Here is a 6,898-nt window from a genome sequence, read left to right as displayed (position 1 = left end):
AAGGATTAACAATAAAAGGTCTAATTATCCGTATTATAACGAACTCAATAACCCTAGACAAAACCCATGATCTCCATACCCAGATTAGGGTTTTTCCCACCGTAACTCCAAGATCCAAACCCTCCCCGTCGATAATTACCCAAGAAACTAAGCTCTACGAATCAAGACACGGATTCGGGGGAGTAAAATGCTTACATTTAGCTTCAGGAATGGTAAAAAACTTTCAACAGTCTTCTGGGGTTCGTTCCTTAGTTCTAAAAATTGAAAAGTGCAAAATAAAGTCATTTAGGGGTTTGTTTACGACTTTATTCGTGTCTGGCCCGCCACAACGACCCTCACCCCGCTATAGAGGCCCGGCCAGAGTGCCGAAGCGGCTTGCACGAAACAGTGAGCAATTTTAATAATTCCGATACCCCCGTTTCACAACACACCTCTCACCAACGATACTCAGAAAATTTCCTTAACGCTAAGATCGGTTTCGGGAGTTCTACTTGCCCGAATTCAATTCCGTAAGGTCATACGGTTCCTTAACGTCTTACCTATCCACTCATGTAATAAAGTTCACTAATATATCTCTCATTTGTTACCATATTTCCCTAGGCATCAATGACTCCAATTTCGTCCAAATCTGGACTAGAAAATCTCAAGTTACTATGAAAATATTTTCTGGACCAAATTTTTTTCCATTGGATTTTCTGTAACGACGAAAATCAGGTCGTTACAGTACCAAACAAGCTCCCTCTTCTTACCGTCAAGTCGTTGAACGCCCCCTCTACTAGGCAACAAGAGTCGGTTATGAATTAGCCTTTTAATCGACTTTCTCGCTCTTAAAGACAAGTTTTTTTCACAAATATAATTTTTTTAACCTAAAATAGCCTATAACATATTTTTTTGTTAATTAAAACAAATGAAACCTTTACTTGCCTCAAAAATTACAGTAACACTTTGGTTGGTTAAGTTGGTCTTGTAGCTCATTCCAGGTTACCTGAAACATAGAGCAACCATAAAAATGATTCAAAATTATTTACTTAGTATCCCCAATAAACATTATTTGCTCCCCCTTGGATTTCCTCAACAATTCTCTACCATCAAACCTATAAAAAAATTAAAATTAATCTATATATATACCAAATAAAAAATAAACAGGTGAATTCGATCAATATTCACATATGACTTCATAATAGTGTTATATATCGACTGTCATGACATATATTTGGAGATTAAACAAATTAAAACTATTACCAACATGTATAAAATAGAGATAAATTAAATGTATATCGTTTAACTAGGTAAGTTAGATGAGAACAAGCAAGAGTGGCAGATAAAATAATAGAGTTAATCAATTGAACACCATTCATCAGAAAATTATATTACGTGTCGTAAATCTCCAACATTCTTAGGGAAGCATAAATTTTACGTACCTTGGTAAATTGCAAGCATTAGGTTGTCATTTATACTTAAGATATTAACGATCATGTCGATTGGTACAAACAAATATCTTCTGAATAAATGGACAAGTAGTTGTGTTATATAAAGGATTGATAACATTATCGTCAATCACCCAACTTCCTTCGAACAAGTTGCAATTACTTGAAATTTATTTGTGCTTCCTCTTGATTTGATATTATTCTTGCTGTATTTCTTTCTATATAAACTAATTTCTTGGAAATTGCATCTAAATAAAACCTTGAAAATACTGTCAACATGGCTTCAAAAACAAATATAAAACTCAATATAAACATTGCACCATGAATATATACTAAAGTACTATTCACACCCTTAGCCATTTTTTTATTAGTAAAATATCTCTTTCTAAGCAAAACCAGATTTGAAAAGAGAGGCACAATATTACAACAATTGGGAATTTTCTAGTGTCATCAAAAAATTTACCCCTTCACGCTCAACATAGAGTGTTCATCGGAAGGGCAAAAATTGTGGCAGAGGTAATTACATGACATGTTGGTTCCTATTACTCGTAATTAAGGACTAATTAATATGATAGCTTTTTTTGTTTCTTATGGACAAGTTTATTTTAATTACCATTTTCAGATGCTTAATTAACTAAATGGGAAATATAAATACATAAGAAGCATTGAAGTTTATGCTAATTGAGAAAATGAGATGAAAGAATAATGTGGATAAAAATGGAAAGGTTATTTAAGTACATGCATGAGCTAGACAACTTGTCATGGTATCTTTTTTGTCATTAAAAACCAATAGGAAATTAGTACATGAATGAGGGGTACAAATTGTTAATTATATGATGAATGAACACATGATCATTAATTTACATTTAACTAAAGGTTCTTCATTATTTCGACTCTAAAAGTTTGATTTAATGAAATTACAATTTTATAGCGAAATATAGTTGTTTTAACTTTAGTCTTCACCCTTTCTCCTATGAGGAAAGTTACTCTTTGTGATTCATGTCTGGCCCTTCTTAGGTCTGGATTACCGTTATTAATAATAGATTTAGCTCGCACACTTCTCCTTTGAGGAAAGTTAACTTGGTTGAGGTTGTTTATTTTATTAGATTTCCAAACGAAAGAGGAAATTTTCGTTTATAGAGTAAGTAGGGAAAAGTTTACGTCAAGCCAATGGATATAAAAAATGTCCTATGTGTACACTTTTTAACGGTTAATTAATCATTGAGTGATATGAATTTTCATTTTGATTTGTTGACATTTAGGGTTAATTATTTAATTAGTTGTAAGCAAGCCATGTGGGTGACTAAAAGTTTATGTTGAAACATCGTTTGGGTAGTTTTCTATGTCAAATCTGAATAAAGGAGGAGAAAATAGATATGTTATCTTGACACTAATAAATAAGAATAACTCTAATTTTTTATATATCGTTTCACACTTAGAAGAGAGATGTGTATTTTTAGTAACAATAAAAATGGAACCATAGTCATCTCCTATGCTCCCAACTCATCATCATACTTAAGTTAAGAAAAATTGCATATATTTATTTATTCCACTATATGTTAACAAAATGATAAATCATTTTTTTTTCTTAGAGTAGAGAATAAAGAATTTAATTCCAAGTATCAGGAACACCACCAATGCACCAATACAATCCAAGCCATGTCTGCCATTATATATGCTAGGATGTCCATCTTTTCTTAGTTGTGATAGCTTTTGTTATGCCAAGTAAATTTACTATTGGCTTTGACATGTTCTGTTAGTGAAAAAATAACCTAACATGTTCTTTAATACTTGTGTCACTATGTCCAGAGCAATTGGTAAACCACTTGGCTATATTGATCCATTGATTGGAGTTGTTTCATTCAAGCAGCTGTTTGTTGTTGGTTCACCCCATTCTGATCCACTGTCCATGTACAATACAAAAACAACTAATTGCAATAAAGATTTGAGGAAGAGAACATATATTTGTCATAGAAGATGTCCATCACAATTACTTTTTCATTCTTTTTTCACCCCATCTTACACTCAATACTAGACATATCTAGTGGATAATTTAATTTAGGGGCCCAACATCAGACTCACCAAAAAGTACTAGTTCGAAAGAGTTAGTTTCGCGTAAGCCTTAATAAGTATACCACATGTCTTATTAACCACGGATCGATGTAAGATTTTTTCATTCTTCAACCATCAAAAAACTACAGTAATGACCTCATATGTTGAAATGGGAAATTGGAATTACACGTAAAAATATAAGAGTTTGTGTTAGGATCGAACCCACACACACTTGATGAATGAAGAACATAAGAACTTTCAAGAGAAAGACATGAGAGATCTAGAGAGAGAAATTAATATTTCATGGTAGCACCCCGTGAGTAAACTTGCACGGCGGTGGGGTATATATATATTAATAAATCAGAGTATTTTTTGTTACAGAGAATAAATATTACAGCCTAAAATATGACAGTACATCAAATATTAATCAGGCTCCGCAACCTAACAGTTTGTTATTGTAATAACAACAAATTAGTAACAGATCTTCCAAGAGAAGAACAAGAAATTAAAAGAGCCAAGGGAGGGAGGTTTCAAAATTAATCTAAGCAACTAAGAAGTAATGAGACAACTTCATAGCATGGTCCTAATAGATTATTTTACTATTTTATACGTAGACATTTTCGTAGGGTCTCACATGTAATTTGACATATTCCTACATAAGTCCTCCTATCTTAGTTATATTCATAACAACTACATCATTTAAGTTCATTTATTTTGTTCAGGTGACAAATAAACTCAGCAATTTAAGATTAGTAAAAACCATGAAAATAAAGTTATTATGTTCTCTTAAATCAAGTAAGTCATTAGGAAGGATATATACTATTGTATAAAATATATTCTATCTCCAGTTTTTATTTCAATGTTATTCTTGAAAAGAGATTTATAACATAAAATTAAAAAGAAATATTATAGCTCAAAATAAAAATAAAATTATATGAATGAAAAGTTCTTACTTGTAATGGGCTAGAGATGTTCCTTGAAAGAAAACTTTGGTTTTTATTGTATCAACATCTGTTTCAACCCATCTGGCCCATGTTTTTAAGCCCAGTCTGGAAAGCTTCAATCCGATTTATATCTTTTAATATTTGGCCATTATATTCAACAAAATCCCACCTACAATTAATATTAGCACATTGTAAAATTAATTTTATTAAAAAATAAAGATATATATGATGCATCACTATTTCATGGTCATGAATTATTGAAACGTCCGGCTATTATCTTAACTTCTTTGATCAGACGGATAGTAAATTGAAAATAAAATAATAATGAACATACTGTTGTCCAGGTGGTCTTCTTGTATACCAAAGCCAAGTATTGAATATCAATATGTCAAAATTCTTCCAAATTTGTCCATCTTTAGTTGAATCTAGTTTCAACACGTGTCCAATTTTTTCAACTTCTGTCTACTAAAAGGTTCGAATGAAATAACACTATTTCAACTCCATAATCCAGTAAATTTAAGGAAAGAAAAAAACACTTTAGGTTTTATTTCAATAAAACACACACTCACAAATCTAGAGGCAATAATGTAAAACATATAATTTTTTTAATTTGTTTCAATTGCTTGATTTGGAATACGACGATTCATATTAATTTTTTTTACATATTTAGAAGCTATATAATTACGTTGTCAAAAAAAATATACACTAGACAAACAAACTGAAAACTAGTTAACTAAAAGAACATTCACAATAAATTTGTTTTATAAGTCTTTTGTACGTATTTTGAATTGCTACATAAGAGTAGTGTTTTGATAAAGGACTGTGCTAAAGAGTTGTATATATGGCAATCTCTTAGTAATAGAAATCCATCAATAAAGTATTGCACATTTAAAAAAAAAAAAAAGAAGAAGAAGCTTACCACAAATGTAACAATGACATTTTCTTTACTTGATTGAATTTTACTTCTGGGACAGCAGCATGAAGCAAGCACAAACGGTATTCATAAATGTTTAGACTCAGAGATCCCCAATATACATTATTTTCTTTCCTTTAAATTTTTCCAAAAATGCTTTCCCATCAAATCTACAAATTATTCCCAAAACACAAAAAATTAAATTAAATTGTTAAAATAGTAAAGAAAATTATATTCATAACATTAATATTATTATATTATTTGATCAAATATTTGAACAAACACAGTTAGCATCAAATCCCTTCCTCACCACTTTGATATTTATTCTTTGTGAAGAAATATATCATTAAAATGTCTTGGTGGGAACTTACATCAATTTTAGTCAAATCAATTTTAATTAGGAAGACATTTTAAAAATATTAATCAATAAAATACATTGTAGAGATCCAATCTACTGGAGAGATTTGATTAATTCTGAATCAAACAATTTAGAATAAAGGAATTTGCTTGACACGTTCAGTGTTTTTATTCTAACATGTTCATTTTAATTGTTGAACATAAATAGGTAAAGCTCCATTGTAATTTCCTTCGACATATTCATTGATCAATTGAACAAAAGTTCAAAGGAGAAGCACATGTTATGAATTCACGACCCCTTTGAGTTGAGTTTTCCTTATTTAGTAGGGAATATAGTTATTTGACTTTAATGAAAATAAATTTTTTTTCGTAAATATTTTGATTTGTTGTATTTGAGTCATCAAGATAGAGGTAAAGTCTATAATGTGTACAAACAATTTATTTTCTTTGAACTACTTAAAGAGAATATACTGAAAAGAAGTTTCAGTTATTTGATCATCTATGAAATTTACTTTGATACTATCAGCATAAGTAACTTAAAAAAAAATACTCGATACTATCAGCATAAGTAACTTAAAGAAAACTACTAGATACTATCAGCATAAGTAACTTAAAGAAGAGTACTCTATACTATAAGCATAAATAACTTGAAGAAAAATATGTCATATGAAATGGAACAAAGAGATGGAATAAACAGATAGAGATGAACCTGGGCAAGACACAAGCATTAAGGGGCTGCCATCTATATTTGAGATAATCAAGATTTGTTCTTCCAAATTTAATGCAATCAAATTCCCTCCTTATGAATGGACAAGCTTTTGAATCATACAATGGATATGAATTATCAATAATCCAACTTCCTTCAAATAAATCACAACCTTTTGTTTCTGATGACCCAATTAGCACTGCTAAAATAATAACAAGAAAATATCTAAACTCCTCAATAAATATTTTCACCATTTTTTATTTTCAGAGGAGAAAAGAAGAAGAAAAAGTTATGGTGTAAAGGGGTTGAAATAATTAATATATATGTGCGTGTATGAAAGGAGGGATTACAAATGAGGAGATGTATTTATTGAAGGTCATTTTATTTTCAATAAAGAATTTAATTTAAGAAAATAAATAAGTTCAAGCACAGTAAGGATATTAGAGTCCAAATTCCCAATTAAGAGAATTGTAAATAATTGACCAATACCAGAAGAGTT

General features: G+C 30.3%; 1 pseudogene; it reads right to left on the bottom strand.

Moving 5' to 3' along the window:
- Positions 1-3,015: 3,015 nt before the first annotated feature.
- LOC107025041 lies at positions 3,016-6,658 on the bottom strand (annotated as a pseudogene).
- Between the last annotated feature and the right edge of the window lie 240 nt (positions 6,659-6,898).

This window comes from Solanum pennellii, chromosome 7, assembly GCF_001406875.1.
Source record: "Solanum pennellii chromosome 7, SPENNV200".
NCBI lineage: Eukaryota > Viridiplantae > Streptophyta > Magnoliopsida > Solanales > Solanaceae > Solanum > Solanum pennellii.
This window is presented reverse-complemented; position numbering and strand designations above follow the sequence as displayed.